This window comes from Alligator sinensis, unplaced genomic scaffold (genome assembly GCF_000455745.1).
Source record: "Alligator sinensis unplaced genomic scaffold, ASM45574v1 scaffold357_1, whole genome shotgun sequence".
Classification (NCBI taxonomy): Eukaryota; Metazoa; Chordata; order Crocodylia; family Alligatoridae; genus Alligator; species Alligator sinensis.
In genome coordinates, this window is record NW_005841942.1 from 1,015,412 (window position 1) to 1,033,271 (window position 17,860).

The 17,860-nt window shown below is 43.7% G+C and overlaps 1 long non-coding RNA gene across 1 annotated transcript in view; it reads left to right on the forward strand.

Moving 5' to 3' along the window:
- The window catches only part of LOC112549644, a 181,970-nt gene that overhangs the window by 161,714 nt on the left and 2,396 nt on the right, over nt 1-17,860 (forward strand). Inside the window, exon 3 of the long non-coding RNA XR_003093156.1 lies at nt 13,024-13,166. This is a non-coding gene — a long non-coding RNA (uncharacterized LOC112549644). The remainder of the gene's footprint in view (nt 1-13,023; nt 13,167-17,860) is intronic.

Here is a 17,860-nt window from a genome sequence, read left to right on the forward strand (position 1 = left end):
AGAGCCATCAGCAAAGACATTATCAGAATATTCAGTATTCATATTTTTCCTTTCACAAAAACTGTATGTTAGGATCTTTAACAGGAAAAGTTGTTAGCCACTAACTTTTTCATATACAATTTTTCCTCTTCCTCTTTTTGCATCATGTATGTTCAGTAGGAGTTGTTTGCTTGCTTGTGTATTTTGTATTGAAATTTGTGATTATAGCCTTAGCTCCATCTTTCAGAATGCTATTGGCAATGACACTAAAGGACTTGGTGAGCAAATGGAGAGTTATGTAAAAAGTATAAAATTTGGGGTCATTAATGCAGGTCAATAATTTATTTTTGAGCACTTTGTGTTACTGAAGTTGAGTGGTCCACACTACCACACAGTTTAAGTTAGGTGCCTGTAGCTCTGAAAGGATTCATGGTAATTTGTGTGGTTTTCATTTAATAGAAATACATTTCTTTCTTTCCTTAATTGCATTTCCTCCAGGAAAAGAAAGCTAAGGCTGATTCCATTGATTTACGTGATTAGAACATGGCATGTATTTATTAGCTATTTGTCTGCCTTGGCAACATTAAATACATGTTGTCAATTCATTTAAAAAAAAGAAAACATGAAGCAAAGCAATCATTTTTTCTTCTTTTTCTTTCTTGCTTCTTCTTTATTTTATTTTTTTAGAGAAAATAGCCTAGAAAATAGCTGTTGGGGGTGGGGGGGTAGTGTTCTACAAACTGTTAAACCTTTGTAGCTTCTTTTTGCAATGATCACTCAGTCACTGACCCTCACTTCATCCAGATAGCACTGTCCAATGGAGCTTTTGTTTTGTAATTTCAAATATTGACAACCTCATTTTCCTATTGTGTATGATACTCCTATTGGCTTGATTTTATTCTTTTTTTCAAATAATTATGTATCCTTACTGTAAGAATAATGATAGCCAAGATGACCAGAGAGATAGGGATTTCTCATCTATCTATCTATCTATCTATCTATCTATCTATGGGCATAGTTTTGGAAAGGAATCATGGCCTGAAAACTTATTATAATAGCTAGATAGCTACCAGTAATGCTCTGCTTGGATATCACTTATTCCAACAGGCTGGATAAACCATACATCCATTCACCTGATGCTTCCATTCATTTTTGTTTGGTTGCCAGGTAACCAAAGCAGTATTGCAAGGTTTGCATGTTAGATATTAGCTGCTGTCATACTTTATTATTTTTAATGTTTTGAAAATGAGTAAAGGGCAAGGGCCCAATATAAGATATTTTCCTTCAGAGAGACAGTGTATAGTTCACTAAAGAATCAGGTTGTCAGTTATTTAATGACACTTGTATTAGAATAGGAATTGTGGCCTATTTTTGTCATATTAAATATGTGAAATTAAATATGTCCTTGGTGCCCTTTTATGCTCCAACAGTGGAATCTACACTTCCACAGTTCCCATGGTCAGTACATTTTCAATACCAAATGTATGACATAATGAACCCTAGTGCAGAATTTGCCTAGGTACTCTGCTGATATGGATCCTATGCCATGAATATTCAAAAGACTGGAAGTGAAATGCTTCCACAAATATCTGAGTAACTACTTGCTTTGCACCAACACACAAAGAGAGCTGTGCAAGCAAAACATCCAGGTGAATATAGTGTACGTTCAGCAGTGACAGAAAAGAGATTTAGCTCTTGAAAAAGTTATGATACATTTAGTCAAGACATTTTCATTGTTCTCTAGATCAAATAAAATAAAACAAAAGCTAGCTAAGTGGCTAAAGTCTGCTTTTTCACTAAGGCTAGAAACAGATGTTGCTGAATGAAGTAGATCAGCTGTGCTGGGACGCGATCTGCCTCATTGAGTGAAATGCATGTCCCTCCTTGTCCTGCCCTTCATGGTTTGGGACAAGGGATAATATGATTTCCCTGCTTTTCCCATTCAGCCAGACCCATCCCTGGTAATCATCAGGTGATTACCAGGGATAGATCTAGCTAAGTGGGAAAAGAGAGGCTTTTCTCTGCCTAGCCAGACCCAGTGTGTAAGTCTGACTGAGTGGGGCACCTTGGCTTCCCCACTTATAGAGAAACACCTCCAGATTCCCCAAGGTGCAACCTTTTGGTAAGTGGAAAGTGGACAAGTGCTCTGCGCCTTGAGGGCCCATCTAAGTCTGCAAAGCACCTGCTTAGCATGCCACCTCAGGCTGCTTATACTTTTTTGTCACCGAGGTAATAGACTTCCACTGCAGCTTTCTGTGTCTTTTCATAGCATCTGATGAAGTGAATTTGGGCTCAGAAGAGCTTGGTTCTCTACTTTTATATATATCTTATTTAGTTAATTTATAAAGGTGCATATCTACCCTGCCTTCGTTCTAATCAGGAAGCCCCTGGGCAGAAGTGTCTGAAAGTGCCCTCTGCTCCTCTCTCCTTTTGAAACTGGCCATGTAGCCAGAAGCAGGGGGAAGACTTTCTCTATAGGCCAGGAAGGTGGGCATTGTCCAGGCAGCCCTCGTTTTTGCCCCTGTTCCAAAAAGTTAAGTATTTTACCCAATGACTATTCAATGCCAAATTCATCACTCACTCTGGTGTAAAAGTAATCATGTCATTATAAGCTATGACACTATTCTGGCTTACACTTTATTTAAAGAGGGCAGGATCTGGCTTAATGGAATGTTATTAACACAAGGGAAAGGGGACTTGTGCCTACAGCGCATAGGGTGATCTGAAGCAAATTAATCATGAATGGGTGCATTTAGATGTGAAATTAAAGTGAATAAATAAATTTTGGCATATATTGCACTGGAGTTTATTGCTCCTTGATGCTGTGTCTTTGTATTTGCCCAGAACTGCAACATGTTGAGCCTGGTCAGAGCAGTCCCAGCTGGCAGGGGACCTGAGGGGTCAGCCTGCCAGTCCAGGGATGCTCCAACCTTGCTCAATATGCTGTAGAAGGACTGACTTGGACACAAAGGGCTACCCAGCTCACTAGATTATTTTTCTTGTAAAATGCAAGGAACAGTACTGTAATCTCCACATAGCCTTTATAGACCTATGGCCCTAGAAAGATGTTATTACAAAGAGTACAGTGTTGGTATGTATTTCAGGCACATGGGAAGGGAATTTCAAGCAGGTGCTGTTCCATATAGGGAAGCCTGCTCTCCTGCTCCCAAAGCTGCTTACACAGTTATTTTTCTTATACAACCATAGTGTTGGAAGGGACCTCAAGGTTAATTAGTCCACCTCCCCATACAAATAAAGGATATACCATTCCTATGCTACCTCAACCAAATGCCTACATAGCTTCTTCTTGCAAACGTCCAGCGAACAAGATTCAGCAACATCCCTGGCCAGCTTGTTTTGCTGTCCTACTGCTATGACATAAGAATTTTTTTGGGTTTTTTTCTGAGTTTTAATCTAAATCTGTTTTGCTTCAATTTAAATATATTGCTTTGTATGCTGTCTTTGACAGCAGGGGAGAAAAATTGTTCTTTATGGCAGCCTTTCAAATACTTGAAATTGCTATAGTGTCCCTGCTTTATCTTCTTTCCTACCTAGTTCTCTCAGCCTTTCCATATATGGCATACATTCCAGCACCTTTAATATCTTTGTTACTTTCCCTGGATCCTCTCCAGATTTTCTACACCCTTCTTATATTGCATCCCAGAACTGCACAAAATATTCCAGCCAGGGCCTAACTAGCTCTTAGTAGAATGGTAGTATTACTTCCTGTATCTTATATTCAGTACCTCTGTTAATACATTTGTGTTTTTAGTGACTGCATCATACTCCTGGCTCATGTTGAGTCTGTGATCTACCAACCCTCCCAGATCCTTCTCAGAAGTGCTACTACCTAGTCAATTATTTCCCATTCTTTATTTGTGCATTTGTTTTTTCTTCCCAGGCATAGCACCTTATAGTTGTTTTTGCTGATTTTTTTCTGTCGCCTAGTGCCATGTTCTCCAGCCTATCAAGCAGGGGGATCCAGCAAGGGGGTCCAAATACCAACCTACCCCCAGTAATGTCTTTCCTAATGAGTTACAGCAGGAGGTGCCTGTTCGCTACTAAACTGGCCTCCCCACCCAGGCCCCATCCCCTATCCCCACGCTATTAGTCTCATACTATGTCCCCTCCTCACACCCCACTCCAGGTCATGGTCACCCCAAAACCCTGACAGGCAGTTGCATCTGCCTAGGCTTGGGCCAGTCCCCCAATAGGTGACCTCATGGTGATCCTGATGACAAGCCATGTGAATCATCCCCTCCCATCCCTTTCCCTTCCCCCATGTTACAAAGTAATTAGAATTTATATATATGCATTTTTTTTACTATATAACTGATATGATATCAGAAATGTATGGGGTTGAGAGTATCAGGTGGGTGGTGCTGCCCCAGGTGGTTGGCAATTGCAGCTGATGGTGGTGGCAAGCTGCAGTGGTGTGTGGGTGTTTCGTGTTGTGTTGCTGAAGCAGATGTATGCCATATGAATGCTTAGTGAAAATTAATGCGAGCATACAAATAGTATAGTATGGGGTATGTCGGGATGGAAGGGTGGTGGCTTACTTTTATGGCTGTTAGGACTACATTTCCCAGCATTCTCAAGCTACCAGGGCTTGGAACAGTTTCCATGGGGACACATCAATGGGGCTGTTTCCCCCACTCCCCTTCCCTGCCCAAGTTCCACCATGAATACCTGCTGCCTTGTCTTTTTGCATAGTGTGGCAGACAGCTTTTGAAAGGAGTGTTTTGAAATGTTGTAGAAATGGTGGGTTGTTGGGGTGGGACAAGGGCCTGGCCGGCCAGACACAGAAAGGTGGAAGCTTACACGCAGCGGCCACTACTCTGTGTGCCCCTGCTGCAGCAGCTGCTCTGCGTGCCCCACCCCCTCTAACCCCCCTGTTCCCCCGCTTGATATTCCCTCCCCCCAACTTGCTGGGGGTACACTGATTTTAAAAAGGTTAAAAACCCCTCTCCTGGGTGCTTGGTGCATAAGGCATGGGGGAGAGGGGTAGGCAATTTCTTGTGTATGGGGGGCTGGCTGTGTCACCCCTCACAAATCTGGCTTGCACACAAGCATTTTGACAAGCCAGCCACTTTGCAAGGTCACCCAAAGGGGCTGCTCCCTGCCCAGGCTTTTCTGCCTATGGTGGAGATGCCTGCTTGGCTGGCTGCGTCCCCACTCACAAGTCTGGCTGGCCTGCACCACCCAAAGGTTGATCCCTGCCCAGGTTGATCCTTGCCCATTTTTTCCTGCCTATAGGGGGGCTGACTGTGTTGCTCCTTACAAGTCTAGCTTGCATACAAGCATTTTGCCAAGGCAGCCAAAAAGAAAAATAAAACATTGACAGGGTTGCTATGTAAAAGAGAATCTTTACACCACAAAGGTGGGTGTTGCCTTTGTGGTGTAAGGGTGGATTCATATTAATATCGATATTAATATTCCTTGGGTAATTGGGATCCCACCTGACAGGGACACAGAGGACACTGCTCCATCTACACTGCATGTCACAGGGCAGGGGGAACCACATAGAGGGGTGGGGAGAGTGTTTTAGAGGTGATGCAAAAAACAAAAGCCAAGCATTACAAAGAAGAGTTGCTAATTGCCTCATTCAGATATTAAGGAAGGCTTTCCTGTGCCTGACCCAGTAGTGCTGCTTGCTGCTTTTCTTGTCTGTCGGGTTCTAGTGGGGAGGGGGGTGGCAAGTCTTTCTTGCAGGCAGCATTGGACTTCCCATAACAGTCCACCCTGTAACTCCTTCCAGTAATGCTATCCATCACTACATAAATGCCCCCAAGCTGAGGTGGGCAGGCACAGTCATCACCTCTCCCAACTCACACACCCTCAAACTGCATGGACTGCCATGCAAGCCAATCTTCCTATGAAAGAAAACATGCCACACATAGACACAATTTTAAATCCTTATTTAAAAAATGCAGTGCACTTACATGGGTGTAGGTTGTAGCCGTGTTGGTCTAAGGACATAGGCAGACAAGGTTCTTCGGGGGAATCTGATATCTTTTGTTAGACCAACTTAAATAGTTGGAAAACAATTATTAAGCAAGCTTTCGGGTTCAAAAACCCTTCGTCAGGCTAAGGAAGTTTCTGCAGTTGGTGTGTGCTCTTCCTGGATGGAATGAAAAGGGAAGAAGCCAGACACTGGTCTGGTATGCATACAAAACAGGTAGTCAGTGAAAATGTAGATTGAGGAGTCAATGGGTGAGAGACAGGCTGGGGGAGGGGGGAGAGAGAAGGGGGATCATCCCCCTTTCGTTGTTTTTTTGGGAGCCTTGTCCAAAGCTGTGTCCATTCTGAATAAAGCTGTTGCAAGCAATGTGTGCTGGTGTTTGCTCCTTGCTTGCTCTGGGTAATGAGTAACAGGATCAAGGGGCAATTGGATCGCCATCTCCCTAGTCATTGGGCACCACATGGAGTCAGGATCTAACAACTTGGTGTAGTCGGCAGGATTCAACACACATTTGGAGGGGACTGATCATCCCAATCTTACCAGGGTAAGGCCTAGCAGGTGTACTGGGTTCTCTTGGGCTGTCTCAGCTATCGTACCCCATCTTTTACGTTTCCCCAGTAGCATGGCAGCAGGTTCAGAGGCTTTTCCTCTGTGTGTGCGGGGTCAGGGTGACCTCAGTGTTTTTATTGTGAGTTGGGTTAAATGGAATGGTGGTCCACTGCAGGGGTCCCAGGAGAGTCCATCTAGCCTGGCTTGGATTATGGCTTGGAGTTGGGTTGAGGGAATCTTAAGTAAAGCAACTGCCCTCCAGGCTTTAGCTTGGAGTGCTCAAGATTTTACTTCCAAACTACTGACATCTAAGAGAGAGAGCCTCAGAGTGAAGCCTGCACACTGGCCAGATGTAGCTTAACTTTGATGACAGCCCCAGGCTTAGTAGATATAAAATTGTTTAATTGTCTGTATTGTTCCTTTTTCGTTCTTGCTTTGTATCAAGAAATCCACCGATTATTGATTAGCAGGTGTTGTGGTCAGTCTAAAAGTTGTGCCCTCCCAGCAACTTCACCAGGACACAAAAGTAGTAATCTGATTGATCAGAGAATTTGTTGATGCAGAGTGATCTGTTTTAGAGGGATTAGCTGAAATTTGTAGTAAAGTAAATTTATATAGGAAGTAACTGAAATTATAAATATTGTGCAAGAGATGTTGTTTGTTACTGCTGATCAGGAGACTTTGTTTGGCCAGGTCAGGCACGGTAGTGGACATGAGTGTATGTTGTGGTCCACTTAGAATTAAGTAAGAACCTCTTGTTGTGTTTACAATAGGAAGCTAAAAAGCAAAGAAAGTCATCTCTCTGCTAGAAAGACTGTGTGAATGAACAGGGTCCTTTAACTCTAGGGTCCCTGGGAGAAAATAATTACAGCCATCTGCAGAGATAGAATTTGAGGATAGAATTCTATCTCTTCTTCTATCTAGAAGAGATAGAAATTGTTACAGGAGCATAACAGCTTGTTTTAGGAAACATCAGGGTACAGCTGTGTAGAGAAATCAGTGCCCAGAATTACTTTGAGTTACTCTGAGCCAGAATAAAAAGTGAGCTGATCAAAGGCATGTTTTGTTTTTGTTTTTTTCTCTGCAAAGGCATAGTTTAGAAGTTTCTTTTTTAAGGTGAAAGGAGTTTTCCTAAAGGGATTATGTGTAGTGCGTAATTTGTCACCCACAGTCTTTCAGGAAAACTTTCTTAGTCCTATAGGCCGTACAGCTGTAAGAGAGAGACATTTAATGTATAGATTAGCTTGCAGAGAGCAAAGCAAGAAAAAGCCACTGATGAGAACAGATTGTGAAGCGTGTAGCCCAGAAAGGATATAGTTAAAATCTGTTAAGAAAGGATAACTAAAAGTTAAATAAAACCTAGAAAAGTGTTAGGATTCTAGAGAGTTGCTAGAGAAAAGAACAATCTAAGAAAAAGTCTGCAGGACCTTACAAAACAAAGTAATCTGGCAGTCCAGAAAAGGGGCGCACAGAGAAGATTACTGTTAAAGCTGCCAGAGCCAAAAGCCTGCAATCTCAACTGACCTGAGGGGGGGTACAAAAAACCCAGAAGTCAGAGACTGTGCCCATAAGAAGTGAAGAAAACCAAAGCAGGAGAGTAGAGAGTTTAATCCTGAGTATAACCTGAAACTGCCACCCTCCTAGATGGGGTTAATGTAGTAAAGCTACCTGTATCAGGGTAGGCTCTGCAAAGTGCTGCATAATAACCACCCTAAGGACTAGCCAAAGGCAAATATAGAGTGCCTTAAACCCTAGCTCCCACCTCCTTGTGAGTTATCCTTCATTAACAAAAGCTAAGGGAAGCATACTCCAACAGGAAAACCCTTAGTGCAAGGAAAAGAAATGCGTGGCATGGAACACCCGCCACTTTAGGAAAACACTGCTGTAAAAGCAGCCTCTGCAAAGTGCAAAGAGAAGACATTTTTTTAATGAGTGCCAACCTGGCTATAAACCAAGCAAAGCCAGCCACAACTGTATGAGAAACTAAAGCAAAAGGGGTGAGCCCCTCTCTTTTTGTTCTTGTATTTTTCAGGATAAAATCATCACTGAAGAATTTTACTAAGTACAAAAACAAATCAAGCTTAACTGTGTTATAGGTAATGACTGTGTTTTACTAAGTCTGTAAAATGCTATTATTATAAGTAATTGTCATGTCAACTATGTTGAATTATAAACTGTAAAGCAAAACTTCTTGATAAGCTATGAAATACCTAAAGAGTAGCTACAAAAATGATACAACATGCAGAACATCACTTCCATAACCTCGCAGAGTTCAGCCATGCCAAAGATCAAAAAGGCTGACTGAATTGTTTGTTTTATTGTCATCTTTTGTTTCCTTTTTCTCTTTGTTTTGTTTGTGTTAAAATTAATGTATTTTAGTTTGTATAGTAGAAATAGTGATATAATGTGGTTTTATTAATTCCCCAAATTTATGCAAAGATTAGGAACACAAAGCAAAATGATAAAATCCTAAGAAAAACCAAGGCTTTCCTGTGCAAACAGTATACCTAGTTTCCACAGCAAATTAAAAAAAAAAAGTCCTAACCATTCACATTGATCCAGACTTTTACAGAATGGAAAGGTACTAGTAGTACAATAACACCAAGCACCCAGCAAATCAGTTCAGCTGCATATTCATGCCAATGACAAAGAACAAAAAACCCTATGGTACCATTGTCCCAGTTCCTAGCTCAGTCCCAGGCTGGAAAGCAAGTTCCCTAAGCACTCTCTGTCACTTATTTCCAATGATGGGCAAAAAGGTTAGTCCTCTGTTCTAGAAACACAAATCACCACCTACCCTGCCAGGCCTGAGGGGTATATTGTGGGGAGAGGGTGATAACCTCTAGAGAATTGGCTGGGTTTCTCTTTTGCTGCCTATTCTAATTCTGTGAGGGAGTGTTAGGGTGATAATAATCTGGATTATTGGGGAGCATTGAATCTGCAGCAAAATAAAGGCTTTTAATCTGAATCTCAGCAAAACTGCTGGTCACAAGGCAGAATGATGTATTAAACTAATCTTGCAAATGCTTAGGCAAGTAATTTCTTTAACAATGGAATAGGGTGCAGGATATATGATTCCTTGTGTAAGAAGAACAAGATGCAGCCCACCAGCTATCGTCAGGAGATAAAACAGAAGTCAAACCTTGGAGAGGCTGCTGGAGTCAGCAGACAAACCAGAAAAAACCAGAAGTGACCAAGAGTACCTGAGTTCATGGCCTTATGTCTACGCTCTTAGCAGAGAGGCATGTAAATGAAGGAAAATGCAGAGGCAATTACATGCTAATGAAGTAAACAGTAAACAGAGGAGGTGCTTGAAATGGGAGGAAAAATGGGTGGAACAGGAGGAGGGATAAAGGCAGGAGAATGTTAATATGTATGAAACAAGGTGTATAACATGTGAAAAGACCTATTGTTCAGTGCAGGTCCCCGGTTTGTTTCTTTGGGACCCTTGTCCAAAGCTGTCTCCATTCTGAATAAAACTGTTGAGAGCAATGTGTGCTGGTGTTTGCTCCCTGCTTGCTCTGGCTAACAAGTAACAGGATCCATGAGCAAATAGATCGTCGTCTCCCTAGTCATTGGGCGCCGCATGGAGTCAGGGTCCAACAGAATGCCCAAGAAGCAAGCAGATCCAGGAAAGGAGCAAGGTGGGTGTGCATGCACAGTGAGCCGTGAGCTCACTGCCTGGTCAGCGTGATCTCTTGTCAGAGCTCCATGTGGGTAGTGAGCTTTTAGCTCACCAGCTGATCAGAGCAGGTTCTGTTTGGAGCCCCTGCTTTCACATGGCTCCAGAGCCCAGGGGGTGAACACTGCTGCTATTTTTCCTTTTCTTCCCTCTCCCTTTATCATAAATTTAACAGCAGGGAAAAGGAGGGGATGAGCTGTGGCAGCAGCACTCTTCCCCTGAACTCTAGAGGTTTGTAAAAGCAGGGGCTCTGGATATACTCCATGCTGAGAGTTCACATGCAGCATGGCCAAAGTGGGGTGCAACCATGGGGAAGACCCTTTCCAGATCTTCCTTTCCCAAGAAGGTCAGGTGTTCTGCTACAGGCTTCAGTGTCTTTCTGAAACTTATGTTGAGTCAGTATCCATTCATTCTTTTACGTAAGTATTGACTTATCTGGTCAATGTAGAGAGCAGAGGGGTATTGCAGGCAAGTGATGACATATGTGAGGTTGGTGGAGAAACAGTTGAATGACCATAGGTGCTATAGTCTGTATTTCTTATTTCATTGATGAAACCGATGACAAATGACCATGTGGTCTTTGTTCAGGAAGGGGCACAACTGGCATCTGGATCTACAGCACAGCATTGTATTTTGGATAAAATGAAGTTGGATAATTTGTTGCTGCTGTTTCAGGATGGGGGGCTGTCTGTAAACCAGGACATTCCTGTCCCTCAAAGATAATTTGTGATAGTTCTCATTTTCCAGGAGGGGCTGGAGGTTGTTAATAATATGTTCCAGCTGGAGGTTCTAAGGCTAGAAATAAATGTTGCCAAATGAAGCAGATCAGCTATGATGTGATACATCCTGGCACAGCTGTTCCACTTAATTGGGTGAAACACGCGTTGCCTGTTATCAGTCTATTGATGCTGTTGGGTAAAAGGTGGCATGTTCTCCCAGAATTTGTGGGACCCAGTTCTTCATATCCCAGGAATTACCACACAGGATTGGGCCCCTCAAGCCCTGGGACACCTGGGAAATGCTGCTTAGTAAGCAAGGAAAGCCAGGCAGGTGTTCCCAGGACTCGAGGGGGCCAATCTTGTGCAGGAATTACCAGGGTGTGCAGGATTGGGTCCCTAAGGTAGCTGGAAAGCATAGGGAGCTCTGGGCACTCTTCCACCATAAAGCAAACAGATATCTGCCACAATGAATTGGCATAAATTATTACTACCTTCTGTCACAGCCACACGTTTGGGCATTTGTGGCACAACAGAATGTATGAACATCAATTTGTTTTTGATTTGTGCCTCTATACATTTTTTAATGAAGCACAAAGGTGAGGAAAGACAATGCCTGTTTCCACCCTAAGTGACAATCAGAGAAATTCTTTTCATAGAGATGGTATCATAGCAATTCAGAGCAGGTTTGAGTCTGGCTCTGTTCCTTTGAGACTAACACAGCTAACCACCTCTGTACCCCCACAGCAAAGCTAAATCACAACACAGTATCAACAGAATTTGGCACTGTGGTGGCCATCTTGAATGATTTCACAGCGTAGTATGATTTCAGGCCCAGCTGTAAGGCAGGATTAAGTAGAATGTTGTTTTCATGACCTAGATATCTTTGGCCCAATCTTGTTCTACCTATGAGGTGTCTAAAAGGCCTTAGGCATTTAAGTATGATTCTATTCCATAATTTAAGTCCTTGAAAACCTATGAATGCATCTACTTTCGTAACACAGCATCATCTTACCTGCAAAATTAGGTGTGTCTACATGTGATGCTACATTGCCATAGCAATGCACTACAATGACATATCATCCACGGACAAAACCTGTGATGCTGCAGCTACGTTGCCATAGCGATGCACTCTCCCATTGTAGCTCATTACTATGGTGATGTGGTGCCTAAAACTAACTTTGCACAGGAAGTACTAAATGAAGTTCTAAAAGGAAGTACTAAATGATGGTGCAGTAACAACAGCACCATAGTGGCACATATAGATGTGCCCACTGAGTCATAAAAAGCAGTAGTGAGAAGGAATACCTCACCAGTGCTATTTTGTATTACCAATTTTTTCAGGGACCTGAGCAGGGTGGAATAAGATGGCACCAAGGTTTCTAAGTCCACTAAGAAATAGAATCACATCTGCCCCCTAAAAGCTGCATGAATGCCACTTAGCAGAATTGCACCCAAAGTGTCCAGTGTTCATAGGGTTGTAAATAAATTAATGGAAACATATTTTTTAAAGTATGTTTTGTATGCTCTTGCATTCACCAACATGGATTTTAACCAGGAAAGATTATCTGATCCAGAGATCACTTCATTGTGTTCTTAACTCTAAACCCCAACAAAGTCAATGAGCCTTAAGTACATGGTGAATGTTGTTCAGAAAAGGGACAGACTGACACTCATATTTCACAATATTTTCCTGTATCAAGATCATTGTTACTACACTGCTAGTGCCTCATAGTCTTTTTTAAACAGATTTGAAAACAGGTGGTGTATGAAAGCTATTTTATAATTCAAATTATTCTAGATGCATTGAATGTAATATACACTATATTTAATTGATGGGTAGAATTTGAGCAGGTATAACATCTATTTCTTCAATATCTTAACAAAATCTCTGCATAATCAATGGATTGCCAAGTTTGTTTTCCTTCCATCTCTCATGCATGTAATACTTTTCCACCTTTCAGAAGCATTTCAATTTATAGACTACCATAAGTTACCACAAGTTTCTTAATGAATTTATGGATTTTCTTTGTCAGATAGCTCTGGAGTCATCCAGACTATTAATCCTATCTGCTTTCAGTGTCCCCATGTTGACAATATAAAAGATATGTTTGTTTGTTTTTCTTTGTTTTTAGCCAAAGGAAAAAAAAAAGAAGCACTCATTGGATTTGTCTATTATCTCCGTTGACAACTTGCATTTACAAGATTTCCTTGCCTTCTCTCCAAACCTATCACTGGATTGAATGACAGTTCTTCACTTTGTGGCAGCAACACACTGGTACTCTCTCTAAGGCTACGTAGTTTAATATTTCCATTTCTGAGACCCTTCTGCCCTTTTCTGTTTATTCTCTGCTTTCCTGTTTTTCATGTCAATTTGGACTCAGCATGCTGCTCTTATTCTAACTACAGCAAGCAATCTTGATCTTGTTGTCTTTCATGTTAAGGTGCAAAACAGCTTTTGCCTGTAGAGTCTAGCTTTTGAAACATTCTTCGACTTCTGTTTTTTGAACCTCAGCAGGTAAAAAATAATTCTTAGTAGTAGTACTCATGTCCGTATGCTGACTTTTCCTTCCCTTCAGATCCTTACATTGGCATTACTGTGTGCAGGGCTGTCCCTGGGGGGGTGGGGGGGAGAATCGGGGTGACCACCCTGGGCCCCATGCTTTGGGGGCCCCACAGAGTGGGGTGGAGCAGCAGTGGCATGGAGCTGGGTGGAGCAGCGGCTCTGTGTACAGCCGCTCGCTACCCTCCCTGCCCCCACCACCAATGCTGCCGCCAGCATTGGTGGCAGCAGCTTCTTAAGGTGCAGGGTCCAGATCTGACTGGGGGTGAGGCCCCGCATAGGCTGATTTGCCCCGAATCCGCACCCTGCTCGGGTCAGCTCTGAAGTCTGGGTGCATCCACACGTGCAATTAATGTTAAGTCAATAAACTCTGGAGCTGTTTGAGCTCGAGTGAATTGCTCCTGGACACAGTATCTACACATGTACCCAGGACAGCAATAATTTGAACTGGGGTAAAGCAGGTCTTGCCTGGCAAGGGGCACAGGGGTTCAGCTCCAGGCTTCAGGTGGTGGTGTCGCATGGTGGAGGAACTGGCTGGGGCATGATGGTGAAGAACCAGCAGAGCTATGTAGCTAGGTGGCAGGCAGGAGTCTGGCCTCCACCTGGTCTTTATCTACAAATGTTTTTCCATGCAGTTAATTACTCCACCATAAGATTGTACTGTCCCTGACAGGCATTTAAGTCCCTGACAGTACTATCTTATGGAGGAGTTAATTAGTTTACTGTGCCCCAATATCAGCACATGTGTAGACAGTGACACTTTACTGTGGACCTAATTAGTCAACTCCACAGTAAAGCCCATGTGTAGATGCACCCACTGTCATCTTTTTTATATGGAAAGAGGTGTCCCTCTCTAATTCATAGAATGGTTTAACTTAGTGGGTGACTTCCCCCATCTCAAGATGTTGCTATTGGCAGTATTTCCACACAGGTATATTTTTCAATTTATTCCCTTTGGTTGGACATATACAGTCTTCTAGTGTGTCTTTTCATCTGCAGATATGATCATACTTCTCTAATTCCAGTGAGCCTGAAGTACCCTGGACTTCTGTCACTTCTTTGATCACTGAACAAGTGTATTCAATGTGTACTGGGGAACAAAATTCAACCATTAGTAGTATGAACAGTAACACGTTGGATTCCATGGCTATGACATTAGTTGAAAAATTCACTTGTTGAAAAGATGTTGTCTAAAATCTAAGTTATTTTGCATAATAACAATTGGTAAAATATGAGGGGTGTATTAATAGAGATTTTCTTAGCCAATACTGATAACTGGTTACTGACTAGGCATAGCGGCTGTTACTGATCCAATAGCTGATTTACAGAAGCGCAGCCAGGTTGTGTGGAGAGCAGCTCCCTGCAGGGAAGTCTGTGGAGGGTAAAGGGCGTTGGGGAGGGAAGGGGAGTGGAAGTGCAGATTGAGATCCCCCACAGTGAGCGAAGGAGTGGGGCAGGGGCGGGAGTTGGGGCTGGGGGTGCTGCCCAACCAGGGCAGTGAATGGAACCCTGGTTCTGGGGCAAGGAGTGGGAGAGAATTGTGGGCAGCTCGTCCAGAGGATCAGTGTTCCAGTGTTTAGAAAAGGCAGTAGGGGCACTTGAACTAAAGCTCATCAAATGAGATTTACTTCGTGCCACTGCCACTATTTTTAAACACCGGGATGTTTTAGGAGCAGAACTGAGAGGGGCAAGGGCAAATATTGACTACCTGCTGTAGGCTTAGGGCTTTACACACTGCTGCCTTTGTTCTGGTAGCTGTGAACTGGCTGCTTCATGTCCCTCACCTGCCCAGTGGTGGGAGGTGCAGTTCACCACCCCCACTGCTGCTTAATGGTTAGGGAATGCATGGCTAGTGCATAGCTCCTGGGGCAAAGGCAGCAGGGCAGAAAGCCACAAGCCCACAGTGGACAGTTCGCCTCCACCCAGCACACAAATCTGGGGGGGCACATGCCCCCCCCCCACTTTCCCCAGTGGTGCACACAGCAGCAGGGAACTGTCCCCACTCCTTACCCCCACCTGTTCCCCCTGGACAAGGCACCCATGGCTCCATCCCAATGTCTGCTCAGGCCCTGGGGTCCTATTCAGCACCCTGGCTGAACAGCGCCCCCAACTTCAGCCCCTGCCCCTCTCTCTCCCTCATGGTGGAGGTCTCAATTTGCCCCCTTTCCTCCCCCATGCCCCTTCCCCTCCACGGACTTACCTTCAGGGTGCTATTCTCCACACTGCTTGGCTGTGTTCCTGGCCATGACCATGCTGCCACTGTGTACATGCACGTAGTGTCCAGGGCCCCAGCCTGAAGGCATATTTTGTTTATTGGTACATTATAGGCTACACCAGCCAAAAAAGGTTGATAGGTGATAATGTTAATGTTCCTTTTATCAGTGCTGATCTGACATGGCACTGATATATTGGTGCCCCTCTATAAAATATGGTCTCTCCTTAAGGGTGTGATCCTAAAAGCACTAGGGAAGTCCATTACAGCCCATAGCAAAAGGGCTGCAAGACCCCCTTGACTCAGTAGGGTACTCATGGACCTCCTGAATCTGAAAAGAGAAGCTTATAAGAGATGGAAGTCAAGAACTACCACTAAGGAGGGTTATGCAGCACTGGCCTGCACCTATAGGGAGTGGACCAGAAAAGCCATGGCTGAAACCAAACTCAAACTGACTATGGAAATCAAGGACAATAAAACATTCTTCTTCAAATACCTGGGAAGTTGGAAGAAAAACTAGAGCAACATCAGACCCTTGCCATCAGACCCTTGCTGAACCAAATGGGGCAACTGACAACCAATGCCCAGGAGAAAGCTAATCTCCTCAGCAATTACTTTGTGTCAGTTTCCACCAGCCTAAGGGGATCACCCTTTCTGACAGGACGTAGGACTTCCAGGGTAAAGGCAATCATATGCCTATAACTGGTGAAGATCTTGTGAGGGAACTGCTTGAGAGGCTGGACACAAGTCAGCTGGCCCGGATGGAATTCACCCAAGAGTGCTAAAAGAGTTGGCTGACATCATAGCATGACCAATGGTAAGGATATTTGAGAACTCGTGGCACTCAGAGGTTCCTGAAGTTGGAAGAGGGCCAATCTGGTACCTATCTTCAAGAAAGGAAAGAAGGAAGATACAGGGAAGTTCAGGTCAATCAGTTTGACCTCAATCCCTAGAAAGATTTTGGAAAAATCATCAAAGAAACCATCAACAACAGGCTAATGGAAGGCAACATTCACATCATATTTATAGGCTAGGCAGTGTTACACTCACTAGCACCATGATTGAAAGATATTTGGGGGTCATGATTGATCACAAGATGAATATGAGCCACCAATGCGATGCCGCAACTCGCAAAGCAAATAAAACTCTGGTTTGCATCTACCGACACATCTCAAGCAAGACCCAAGAAGTCATCTTCCCACTTTACTCAGCCTTGGTGAGGGTGCAGCTGGAATACTGCATCCAATCCTGGGCTCCACACTTCAGAAAGGACGTGGAGAAGCTTGAGAGAGTCCAGAGAAGAACCATGCACAAGATTAGAGGTCAAGAGAACAGGCCTCATGAGAAGAGGCTGAGAGGCATGGGACTCTTCAGGCTGGAGAAGCAAAGGCTCAAGGGTGACTTGGTGGAAACCTATAAGTATATAAGGGGTGTGCAGTAGGAATTGGGAGAACGTCTGTTCACCAGGGCACCCCAATGGAAGACAGAGTCTAATGGTCACAAGCTGCTGGAAGACCATTTTAGACAGGACATAAGGAAAAACTTCTTTACCATTTGAGTCTCCAGAGTCTGGAATAGACTTCCCCCAGAAGTGGTGCAAGCACCTGCTCTCAATACCTTTAAGAGTCGACTGAATGCTTATTTTGCTGGGGTGGTCTGACCCCATCTGAATGCTGCCCCTTGGGCAGGGGACTGGACCTAATGATCTCACAAGGTCCCTTCCAGCCCTAATGTCTATGAAATATCAACAATTATTTCATAGATTTCATAGACATTTGGGCTGGAAGGGACCCTGGAGGATCATTGAGTCCAGCCCCCTGCCCAGGGGCAGGAAGTCAGCAGGGATTATAGGATCCCAGCAAGATAAGCATCCAAATGTGTCCTGAAGGTGTTCAAAGTGGGTGCTTGAACCGCCTCTGGCGGCAGTCTATTTCAAACATTGGGGGCTCAGACGCTAAAGAAGTTCTTTCTTATGTCCAGCCTGAATTGGTCGCAGCAGTTTGTGACCGTTCGATCTTGTCATCCCTTGGGGTGCTCTGGTGAACAGACGTTCCCCCAGATCCTGATGAGCACCCCTGATAAACTTATAGGTGGCCACCAGATCACTCCTGAGCCTGCACTTTTCCAGGCTGAAGAGTCCCATGGCTTTCAGCCTCTCATCATAAAGTCTGTTTTCCTGACCTCTGATCATGCGCGT